Source organism: Protopterus annectens, chromosome 14.part0 (assembly GCF_019279795.1).
Source record: "Protopterus annectens isolate FY-2018-M chromosome 14.part0, PAN1.0, whole genome shotgun sequence".
Taxonomy (NCBI): Eukaryota; Metazoa; Chordata; order Ceratodontiformes; family Protopteridae; genus Protopterus; species Protopterus annectens.
This window is the reverse complement of record NC_056748.1, coordinates 938,837,856-938,850,105: the sequence shown is the minus strand read 5'-3', so window position 1 is coordinate 938,850,105 and position 12,250 is coordinate 938,837,856. Positions and strand designations below refer to the sequence as shown.

At 42.5% G+C, this 12,250-nt stretch overlaps 1 protein-coding gene across 5 annotated transcripts in view; it reads right to left on the bottom strand.

Moving 5' to 3' along the window:
- Positions 1 to 12,250, bottom strand: part of KAT6B (lysine acetyltransferase 6B) — a 2,279,653-nt gene that overhangs the window by 1,147,376 nt on the left and 1,120,027 nt on the right. The window lies entirely within an intron of this gene.

The following is a 12,250-nucleotide window of genomic DNA, read 5'->3' as shown; positions in this document are numbered from 1 at the left end:
ACCTGAACTCCAGGCCACAATAGCACACTACTCCCCAGACACAGTTGCTTTCACAGAAACCTGGCTAAAAAAAAACATAGCTAACTCAGAAGTTCTCCCTACCGGCTACAATATCATTAGACAAGACAGACCACTTCGTAAAGGGGGTGGAACTGCCTTACTGTACAAGTCAAACTTAACTGTCCGTCAATTACCAAACTTCTACTCCTCCCCCAATTATTGGGACATACTTATCTCACAACTTCAACTTCACCCTAAAAAGGACATCACCACAATTGTGACCTATATTCCACCTGGTAATACACCTGCTAGCCTTGAAGACTTCTTATCCTGGTGTTCTTCCACATACTCACAAGAAACCCTTATTCTGGGGGACTTCAACCTAGATTGGTTCACCTGTACATCAGAATCACCAAGTAATCTAATAAATCTCCATGGCTACCAGCAGTTAGTCCAAATTCCAACTAGATGTGATAAAAAATCTAAAAGGGAATCCATCCTTGACTGGGTCCTAACTAACAACCCCACATTGTACCCTCACACAGGCAGTCTCCCAGACACCTTAAGTGACCACAACATAATATACTTTATACGTAGTAGAACAAGCATATGCAAAACCACTAACTATATATCCACTAGAAACACAAAACAATTCTCTCCTGAGGTCCTCAACACCTTACTCTGTAACTGTGACTGGACCACCCTAAAAACCCTCCCACTTGACCAGGCTGTAGCATATTTCAACAAAACATTTCTACAACACCTAGACACTGTCGCTCCATTGCGCAAAATCAAGGTTAGAACCTCTACAAACCCCTGGCTTAGTAAAGAAACCAAACAAATCCTCAGTCCAGAGACACTGCCTGGCTTTACTATCAAAAAAACAAAGAAACACAAAGCCTAACTAAGTACCAAGAACTGCGCAACCGTGCAAAAAAATGCATTAGGCTGGACAAAAAATCCTACTACACAACATTACAAACTAAATACCAACACAACCCGCAAAAATTCTGGAAAAATGTAAACCAGCTACTAAAATCCACCCAAAAGACTACCCCAAACCAACCACCCCTGACACAAGTTCCCATCGAAACACAATTCAACTCCCACTTTGTGAACTCAATTCTATCCTTAGTATCACAGGACAGTTCCTTCCTCACTATCTCCCCCAACACAAATAACACCAATACAAGCTTTAACCTCAAAACAGTTTCCACCACTTCAATCAAAAGCATGCTCTCCAAACTAAAAACCTCATCAACAGCAGCCGTCCTACTCCCCAGCTATTTCTTGAAACTCACAGCAGATGCTATTGCTATCCCAGTCTCCACTCTCATATACAGATCAATTGTTGAAAACTATGTGCCCAAACTCTGGAAAATATCCTGTTACACCCAGACATAAAGGCGGGACCTCCACTGAACTAAACTACAGACCCATTGCTTTACTCTCCCCCCTGGCCAAAATCCTAGAAAAATGCATCCATACCCAGATGCTAAACTATCGCCTAGACAGCAACATCCTGTCACCTACTCAGCATGGTTTCAGACCTGCCCATAGTACCACTACAGCCCTCCCCTGCTTCACAGACACAGTAAACAGTCTCAAAAATGAAGGCCTACAAGTGTCAACTCTTTTTTGGATATGTCCAAAGCATTTGACAGTGTCGCACCAAATCCTGCTAAACAAACTCAACCAATATCTATCAAATTCCACTCTTACCTGGTTCCAAAGCTACTTAACTGACAGGTACCAAGCTGTGAAATGGGAAAATTCTCTCTCTCCACAGCTGCCCATAACTATAGGAGTCCCACAGCTTAGGACCACTACTATTCACAGTCTTCACAAATGACCTCCATTCCTCCACACAGCATGCATCTATAATTCAGTATGCAGATGACACTACCTTAATCTGTTCTGCACAAAACATTCCCACCCTCCTGCAAACAACTAAACTAGCATTCTCTGACGTTGAAAACTACCTTACCAAAGCCCAACTTATCCTCAATCCAAACAAAACTCAGCTTATGATTATAACCAGTTCTAACAAAAACACTAACAGTCAATTCACTATCTACTCCACTAATGCTACTCCAATTGCTCCAGTGGCACAGGCTAAGCTATTGGGAATAACCATAGACTCCCACCTAAAATTTGATAGTCATCTCAACTTAACTATTAAAAAAGTACATGCCAAACTGGGGTCGCTCTACCGTATCAAACCATTTCTTGCCAACAACACAAGATCAGCCATTGCTCGCTCCCAACTTCTATCCACCCTACTCTATGCATCTCCCATTCTGACTAATCTCAACAAAACTGAACTAAGCAAAATGGAAGCCTGCTATAACAGAATTGCCCGCTTTGCTGCAAATGCCTCATATAGAACTCATCACTGTACTGCTTTGAGACAGCGCCACTGGCTTGAACTAACACAACCTCCTAACCTACAATCAGCTCTGCCTCTGTCATTCTATCTATTACCTCCCCAATAAGCGTCCTGCCCTCAAAAACCTAGTACAACATCATTCAGCCAAAAGGCCTCTTAGATCATCAAGCAAACTACTACTAGAAGTCACCAACAGCTACAATAGCTTTGGAGATGCACTATATAGTAGTTCAGTGGCTAAAAAATGGAACTGTGTCCCTACAAGCATTCAAAACACATCATCCAAAGCCTCCTTTAAAGACCTCATCAGGCAACATCTCAAGGAAAGTTGGCAGTGCCATGATTGCTCCCCAGGCTAGTGAAAGCGGACAATACATACATACAAAATCTAGAGCACTTGATAATAGTTTTCAATCTTACTCACAAACACTGGCTAATCTACAACGTATGTACTGTACCTGTGCACTATGTATGTATTCTACCTATGTTCCAAATTTCAGCTGTACACCACAAATCTATTAATTACCTTTATTTTTAAAATTAATATTTTTTTGTTTGTTCTCTCCACTGTAACTGTTTATGTGCCGCATACCACTGTAAAAACATGTCTCCTGTAATTTGTGTGTATACTGATCATGTCTAAATAACTAAACGTGTCTGTAATTTTTCTTTGTGGAGCTTTTCTCCCTGGGCCTCTGCTGAAAAAGGGCCTTTTTGGCTCAGTCAGACACCCCCGGTTAACAAATGTAAAATAAAAAATGACAAAATATTACATATTCAGCAGTTTAGGGATGAAAGTAGGGTGCAATCAAGAAGTGGAAGCAGATGTAGCAAGCGTGCCAGACACACATGGGCAAATTAAGAAGGTGAATGGGACATAGTTGTCTCAATATATCTGCTGTGCAGGCAGAACACAAACAGCAATACAAGGGGAAGGGTAGCAATCTTCATTAGGCAGAGTATAAAGTGTGAGGTATGTGAGGGCAGAACAGGAACCTCAAAAATCATCAAAAGTTACAAGTTCAATATTCAAGCTAGAAAAAAATACTTAAAAGAGGTAATTAGATGTACTACATCAACCAATGGACACTGAAATAGATAATGATGAAAAAAAGAATAAAATAATATTTTTTTGGGGGGGACAAGAAAGATGTTATGATTAGGAAACATTTTAATCACCCTGAAGCAGACAAATGTAAATTTGTATCCAAGTTATGAATGTAATAGTCTAGACCAAGAAGGATTAATTCACCAATTACAGAAAGGTACAAGGAAGAACACTTAGTAAGGATGAGGGGTTCAAGACCTCGAACTGAAAGTGGCCCTGTCCAACAATAATCATGCAACATTCTTGTTTTCCATGGGTAAAGGAGTACAACAGACAAACAATCAAAACCAAAGTGTGGAACGACTCAGGCTCTATAGCAAATAAACTTCAAAACATAAACAATGGAAAACACAGACCAACAAAACTCAGTCAAGAAGATCAGAGAACTACTGACTTGTATCAAATACAGCCAAACAAAAAAAAAACTAGTTTTAGAACTGTTTGGATCACTATTCACCCAAGAAATCATGGAAAAACACAACCTTATGAAACCATGCGTCTAACATGGAGGATACCACTTTTGCTATACACTACTCTGTAATGTTCTGGCAAGGGCGGCCACAGTGGTGCAGCGGTTAGCGCTGCCGCCTCACAGCAAGAGGTTCTCCGGTTCGATTCTCGGCTGGGGTGACTTCTGTGCGGAGTCTGCATGTCCTCCCTGTGGTCGCGTGGGTTTCCTCCGGGTGCTCCAGTTTCCTCCCACATCCCAAAGACATGCTGTAGGTGGACTGGACACTCCAAATTGGCCCTAGGTGTGAGTGTGTGCGTGCATGTGCCTTCTGTAGAAGGTTGGGCGCTGGGCTGGCACCTCAGCACCGTAAAACTCCACTGCCAATCATGAGCAAACAGGTGATCCGCTGTGGTGACCCCTAACCGGGAAAAAGCCGAAAGAAGAAGAAAAAGACTCTGTAATGTTCTGCAAGTGAAGTGAGAAGGTAGAACTCCCACTAAGCTGTTTTTCACAGAACACCTATTTGATAAACCGCAGGTTGATGACATAAACAGTACCTAAAAATACGCAAAGTTCAGCTCTTAAAGGAAGGAAAAATAAATAAATAAATTAATTAATTAATTGATGAATGAATGAATGAATGAATTAATGAATGAATTAATTAATTAATTAATTAATTAATTAATTAATTAATTAATTACAGCAATATGCATCATTCAGGGTAGCTTCAGTCATCACATCCCCTTAAATTACACTAAATTACACCTCACAACTATGTAAATGAAACTAAATGAAACAATGATAAACACTGCACTATACTGAAGCCCACAGCTTGATTCATCACACAACATTTGCAGGCGATGAATATAACATCGAAAAATCAAAGCATTTCCACTACAGAAAGACAGACTACGTTACTTAAGGTAGTGGCACTTTCTGACACTGAAGTGGATAGGAACAGGTGTACCCTCTTTCACTATTGCAGATCCAATGGGACAGGTGTTTATGTATCAGTATATGCCGCTGGCTTAATGAAATAGATGCAGTGTCTCACTAACTCTAAAAGAATGAAAACTCATAAGCCAAGGAAACACTTCAAAACTATTAACATCTTACACAAATATACAGTACACAAGTCCTACTTACCTGTAACAGTAGATGTTTGAATCCCTCATTACCTCAGTGGCATTTTGAGTTATCTGCAGAGTAACCGTGTACTGGTCAGCTGTCAAAAGATCAGGTCCCCCTCCCTCTCTATGTATTAGCTGACTAGCTGAGCATACTCTGAGATGACAGCTGTCAGCTGTCACAGGAATTAAATGTTCAGGCATTTTCACTTCCACCAAGAAGAGAAAAGTACCTGAAACCAGAATTATCTACCAAGAGTAAATTTGCAGCCAATCACAATACCATATAAAAAACAAATCCAACACCAACCAAATTAAAGAGGTTGAAAGCCCCCTCACAACTACACACAGTCTGAAGAATGGCTGGTGTGGTCACTGAAGCAGTGAGGAATTTGATCTACTGTTACAGGTAAGTGGGACTTGCACAACTGTACTATGTTTATCATTCCTACTGCTCAGTGACATTTTGTTTAGATTACAAAATCTCATCCTACCTGGGAAGTGAGAAGGATAAGGATCCAGGAACCACAGGAGAAATGGTCCTAGCAAAGCCTGCCCTGGACCATGAAAAGGAATCCAGTTTGCAGTGCTTTGTGAAGTTATGAACAGAGGACCAGGTTGCTGCTTAAAAATACTTGAAGTCCACCTCTTTGCAATATGCCATCGAAGATAAAGCCCTAACTGAGTGAACCACAACCTTGGCTGGAAGATCTTTACCAAGGTGTGAGTAACAAAAAATAGCAGCAGCGGACAACCATCGTGCAATGGTTTGTTTAGAGACAGGTTGACCTTTCTCGGCCCCAATACAGGAGACAAACAGCTGTTTGGCATTCCTAAAGGCCTTTGTACTGTCAAGGTACACCCTAAGCTGTCTGAGCACATCCAAAGTATTCAGAATCTTTATTCCCTTGTTTTTTGATCCATACAGAACACTCAGAGATTGAAAGTTTGACTCAATGTAAACTGAGAAACAACTTTAAGCATGAATGATGGATTAATGCATAACTCAACCTTGTCCTTATGAAAAATCAGATAGGGATGGTCTACCATGACAGCTTGCAGCTCAGAGACTCACATTGCAGATGTCAGAGCAATGAATAAAGCAGTCTTCAAAGTAATGAACCATAAAGCAGACAGACAGGTAAGGTTCCAAAGGAGGTTTAAAGTCATTTTGTCAATAACAAATTTGAGATTAGAAGGAGGAGAAAATTGCTTTCGAGGAGGTCTCTTGTGTAACACTCCTTTGATAAACTGACCTCAAAAAAAGATGAAAGAGAAGGATCCATGGGCAGATGAGCTGAGATGGCCACAAGATGCACTTTTATAGAAGTATACAACAAACCATCTCCAAGTAGCTCACACAAACATTTCAAAAAGTACAGTTGTGTACACTTACCATAAATGTAGATGTTTGAGTGTATTCACTGTTGCAGTCATCACACTTGGGTTATCTGCCTGCAGGTAGCCCTCAGTCGGCCAGAATACCTAGAGACTTAGTATTTCTGCATTGGTTGCTGTCACTTCAGGACCGATGTCAGGTCATCAGGGGTACAAAAACTGGCAGCCAACGCCATTACATCAGTTTTTCTTGCCTCAAATGTCAGGAGCCCCCCAAATAGGTAGCTAAGTTATGGTGGGACAAACACCACCAGTAAAAAGTAAATACCAATACCCCTGAAAGGGGTGAGTTGACACAGAGAGGAGAGAGAGAGAGACATGGGTGCTGGAGGGAGGGAAACCAGGACTGCAACAGTGAATACACTCTAAGATCTACACAACTGTACTATTCTTCATGTTTCACTGTTGCAGTCATCACACTTGGGTTGATTCCCAAAGTTGAAGAAGGGTGGAGGCAGTCAAGAAGAGTTGGGGCTGGCTAGTATGCCCTGCAGGACTGCTGTTGCAAAACCCACCCTGGATTTGGAAAAGATATGCAGGTGGTCATGCTCGGTGAAGGCGTGTACAGAACTCCAGGTAGCAGCTTCCAGGATGTCCCTGGTAGGGACTCCCCTGAGGAATGCTGTAGAGGTAGAAGTTGCCCTAGTGGAATGTGTTTTGACCCCCTGAGGGGTTGGTTTCCCATGGTACTTGTAGCAGAAATGGATGCAGTGTGCTATCCATTTGGAAATTGTTTGTTTTGAAATGGCCTTGCCCTCTGCCTCTGGTGCAAAGCTGACTAGTAACTGGTCAAATTTCCTGAAGGGGTTAGTCCTATCAAGGTAGAATCTGAGCTGTCTGTGCACATCAAAGGAGTGCAGGATCCTTTCCCCTTTATTTTGAGGATTAGGGAAGAAGGTTGGCAAATGGATAGATTGGTTGAGAGCCACACTGGATATCACTTTAGGCATAAAGGAAGGGTTAGTCCTGAGGGAAACCCTGTCAGCATGGAAAATAATGAAGGGTTCCACAGCCATAAGTGCTTGTAGCTCAGACACTCTTCTAGCTGAAGTGATGGCCAGAAGCAAGGTTGCTTTCCAAGAGAGGAATTTTAACTCTGCTGATGCTGCAGGCTCAAAGAGGGGTAGCGTGAGCTTTTCCAGTACAAAGTTAAGGTCCCAAGCAGGGGTGGGTGCTCTCCTTGGTGGCCTTGCATTGTTTGCCCCTCTCGGGAACTGTTTGATAAGAGGGTGAGAGAAGAGAGGTAGCTCAGTGTTGTAATGAGCCGAAATGGCAGAGGCATTTATTATTTATTTATTTTCAGTTAGATTACCGGGGAAGTCCAGTGGGCTGAAATGACCCATTTTCAGTGGAGGCCTGGGGAGAAAAACTCCAAGATGCTTAATACAGTTACTATACAAGTGATACAAAAGTATAAAAGATAAAAATATACAAAAAAGTTACAAATTAACACATTTGGTGTCATGCAAATTTAACAAAGTTCATTGAGAATGAAGTTGAGGGTTATACAGTTTCATTAGAGGAAACATTCTAATCTATTAGGTTTGGCAACAATGTATGTATGAGCATGTGTAAAAAAAAAAAAAAAAAAAAAAAGAAATTGTGGTTACACTTTACTTACACACATTTAAAATGGGATACTATTTACAAGGTTGAGTTGTGTTAGAGTAACTATAGATGTTGTTGAGAGCATAGAGAGATAGATGCTGTAGGAGTTGTCTGGAGACTAAACAGACCCATAGGAGGATATCTAAGAGAGTAATAGAGAGCTTAGGAACCAGAGAGAACCCACTGGAAGCAAATCCTTAGCATGAATTAGGTAGGGTGAAGGCAGGTACATTTCCATTTAGAGGACAGCTGTTGGCTTTTAAAGTTTTCTGAGTTTGGTATAGTTCTTAGAGTAGATGGAAGGGAATTCCATTTATTGCCTAGTGAGTAAGAGAGGAGAAGTTGGCCAGCAGGACATTTAGGTTTGTGGATAGCAATTAGATTCTGATGTTCAGATCTTAAGAGTTCTGTTGGGTGTGTAAGGGGGAAGGAGATCAGTTAGAGCAGGACATTTTGTTGGGTGAAATATGAGTCTATGAGTAGTGGTAAGTTGGAGGTAGTCTAGGTAGTTTGGGAGTTCAAGCCAATTCAAGGATTGTAGGGTAAAGGCAATGATGGGTATAATTTTTGGAGTTAGTGGCAAATTTAGAGATTTTGTTGTAGCAATTTTCTAGTTTGGAGGTGATAGAAGAAAAGTACAGTTTTGTACCTACCATAAATGTAGATGTTCGAGTGTTCACCCTGCTGCAGTCATCACACTTGGGTTATCCTGTCGTCAGGCGGTCCCCGCAGTCGGCCGATTTCCAAAGTCTTGGTCCGACGTCGGTTGTTGTCGCCTCATCCCCGATGTCAGTGTGCCAGGGGTACATATATTGCAATCGACTCCATTTTCTTCAGTTTTTCTTGCCCCAGGTGTCAGGTGCCCCCAAAAAGGTGGTCAAAATTAGTACCAAATGGTGTGAACACTGTACAAACACAAAATCCCTTCAGCTATAAGCAAATACATCAGTAAGGCATAACAGAGATTTAGCCAGTAGATCAGAGGGGTTGGAGGGAGGGTAACCTGGACTGCAGCAGGGTGAACACTCGAACATCTACATTTATGGTAGGTACAAAACTGTACTATGTTCATCGTGTTACCCTGCTGCAGTCATCACACTTGGGTTGAGTCCCAAAGCTAAGGTAGGGTGGAGGTATCATAGAGGGTTAGTGGAGGCAATGAGGCCCTGCAGAACTGCAGTGGCGAAGCCCGCCCTGGACTTAGAATAAAGAGGTAAGTGATAGTGTTTGGTGAAGGTGTGTACAGAACTCCAAGTTACAGCTTCTAAAATTTCCTTGGTAGGAACCCCCCTGAGAAAGGCTGTAGAGGTGGCTGTTGCCCTGGTAGAGTGGGATCTAATGGTAGGAGGAACTGGTTTCCCATGATGGGTATAACAGAACCATATGCAATGGCCTATCCATTTAGAAATGGTTTGTTTGGATATAGCCCTCCCTTGAGAAGCTGTAGCATAGGATACAAAGAGCTGGTCAGTTTTTCTGAAAGCCTTAGTTTTGTCCAAGTAGTAACGAAGCTGCCTGTGAATGTCCAAGGAATGTAGGAGTCTCTCACCTTTGTTCTGTGGATTGGGGAAGAAAGTGGGTAGGTGGATGGTTTGATTTAAAGCTACACTGGAAACCACCTTAGGCATGAAGGAAGGATTAGTTCGTAGAGAAACTCTGTCTTGATGAAAAATGAGGAAAGGCTCCACTGCCATTAGTGCCTGTAATTCTGAGACTCTCCTAGCAGAAGGTATTGCCAGGAGCAGGGCAGTCTTCCAAGATAGGAACTGAAGGTCTGCAGAGAAAGCTGGTTCAAAGGGAGGTAGCGTTAGTTTTTCCAGAACAAAGTTGAGGTCCCATGTTGGTGTAGGAGCTCTTCTAGGTGGTCTAATGTTTTTTGCCCCTCTGAGGAACTGCCTTAGAAGAGGATGTGAAAATGAAGGTGGATTCGTGTCGTAGTGAGCTGAAATAGCTGAAGCATGGATTTTAATTGAGGAGAAGGAAAGTCCTTTGTGCAACATCTCAGCTAAATACTGCAGAATGTGAGGCATATGAGGCTGAGTTGTGTCTTGGCCTTTAGCTTGGTTCCAGGCAGAAAACCTTTTCCATTTGTCCGAGTAAGCCTTCCTGGTGCTTGGCCTCCTGGCTTCCAGAATAACATCCAGAACTGCTCGTGAAAGAGGGGGTGGTTGGATGTTTAATAGATTTGCCATGCAGCCAGGTTTAAGGTTTTTAGCTGGCTTTGTAGAATCTGTTTGTTTTGCTGTGAGCAAATGAGGTATTTGAGGCAATATCCATGGTGGGCTGTGAGCCATATTCTTCAATAGCGGGTACCAGTGCTGGCGTGGCCAGTCTGGGGCTATGAGAATCAGTCGAGGTTTCTCCTTTTTGACCTTCAAAAGAACCTTTGTGAGAAGAGGTAATGGAGGAAAGGCATATGCTGTCAGGTTTTTCCAACTGAAGGAGAGAGCGTCCACTTTCCAAGCTTGATGGTGGAATGTCCTTGTACAAAATTTTGTCAGTTGGTAGTTTTGAGGACTGGCAAACAGGTCTATATTCGGAAGGCCCCATTTTTGAGTTATCATTGTAAATATTTGTGGGTCTAGTTTCCACTCGTGGGGATCTTTGATGTTTCTGCTTAGGTCGTCTGCCAATATGTTTTTCTGTCCTGGCAGGAATTGAGCTTGTAACTGGACTTGGTAGGCCAGAGCTGTGTTCCATAAGATTATTGCTTGCCTGCAAAGGGGGTAGGAATGTGTGACCCCTTGTTTGTTTATGTACCACATTACTGTGGTGTTGTCCGTCTTTATTGCAAGTTGTCCTGGATGTAGTAGATCCTTGAAGGCAGTCAGAGCTTTCTGTACAGCTAGCATCTCTTTTTGATTTATGTGCAGTTTTCTTTGTTCTGCAGTCCATAGGCCTTGAATGCATTGCCCTGCCATGTGTGCCCCCCAGGCATAATCTGAAGCATCTGTTGTGATAGTTTGCCTGGTTGGGGGCAAGGTGAAAGGCTGACCCTTGTTGAGGTGACATGCCTGTGACCACCATAGAAATTCCTGTTGAAGGCAGGGAATAAGAGATATCACTGTGTCCAAGCTGTGGCTGTGTTGAGACCATATGCTTTTTAGGCACCACTGTAATTTCCTCATATGCAGTTTTGCAAATGGTATTACCAGAATGCAAGATGCCATGAAGCCCAAAGCCTGCAGAATTTTTCTTGCAGTTAATTGGGTCTTTGTTGCCATTGTCTTGAAATATTGAGTCAGTTGTAGCTGCTTGTCTGGTGTAAGGTAAGCCTTCTGGGCCATTGTGTCCAAGCTGGCACCCAGGAATGTCATTTTTTGTGAGGGTACTAGTTTTGACTTCTTTTCGTTTACTGTGTACCCCAGACAATTTAGTAGATGCTTCACAAAAGCCAGATGATGTAAGAGAATGTCTTTTCTTTCTGCTTGGATGAGGCAGTCGTCCAGGTATGGATATATTTGAATTCCTCTTTGTCTGCAATATGCAATTACTGGTGCCAGGCATTTTGTGAAAACTCTGGGCGCAGTAGATAAGCCAAAGGGCAGTGCAGAGAATTGATAATGGGTTGAACCTGCAATGAAACGGAGGTATCTTCTGCAACTTTGTCTGATAGGGACATGCAGGTATGCCTCCTTGAGGTCCAATGTTACCAGCCATGCTTCCTTGCCCAACATGGGAAGTAGCTGCTGTAGTGTTAGCATCTTGAATTTTGGGACTTGTAAGTAAGTGTTTAGAATTGAAAGGTCCAGAATTGGTCTCCAAGCATTGTCCTTTCTGGGTACTAGAAAGAGCCTTGAGTAAAATCCTTGGCCTTGCTCTTGAGTCGGTACCCGTTGAATGGCTCTCATGGCCATGAGAGCTGTAATTTGTTTTAGAGCCTCTGCCCTTGATTTTGTGGCAGGTTTGGCATTCCTCTTTTCATTGGCAAGGTGTGAAAGTGGAATCTGTATCCTCGTAAAATTATGTCTAGGACCCATTTGTCCTTTGTGACCATGTGCCAGTTGTCTGCAAAAAGTGCTAGTTTTCCCCCCAAGGGGGCTGACAAAAGAGTTTTGTTTGGCCAGCTGAGGTGCAAGTCATTGAGTTTGCCTTCTGGTGGGTTGAGACCTGTCTTCTCCTCCCTTCTGGGTTGGAGTGCCCCATTGGCGAGGTTTATACTGGGTTTG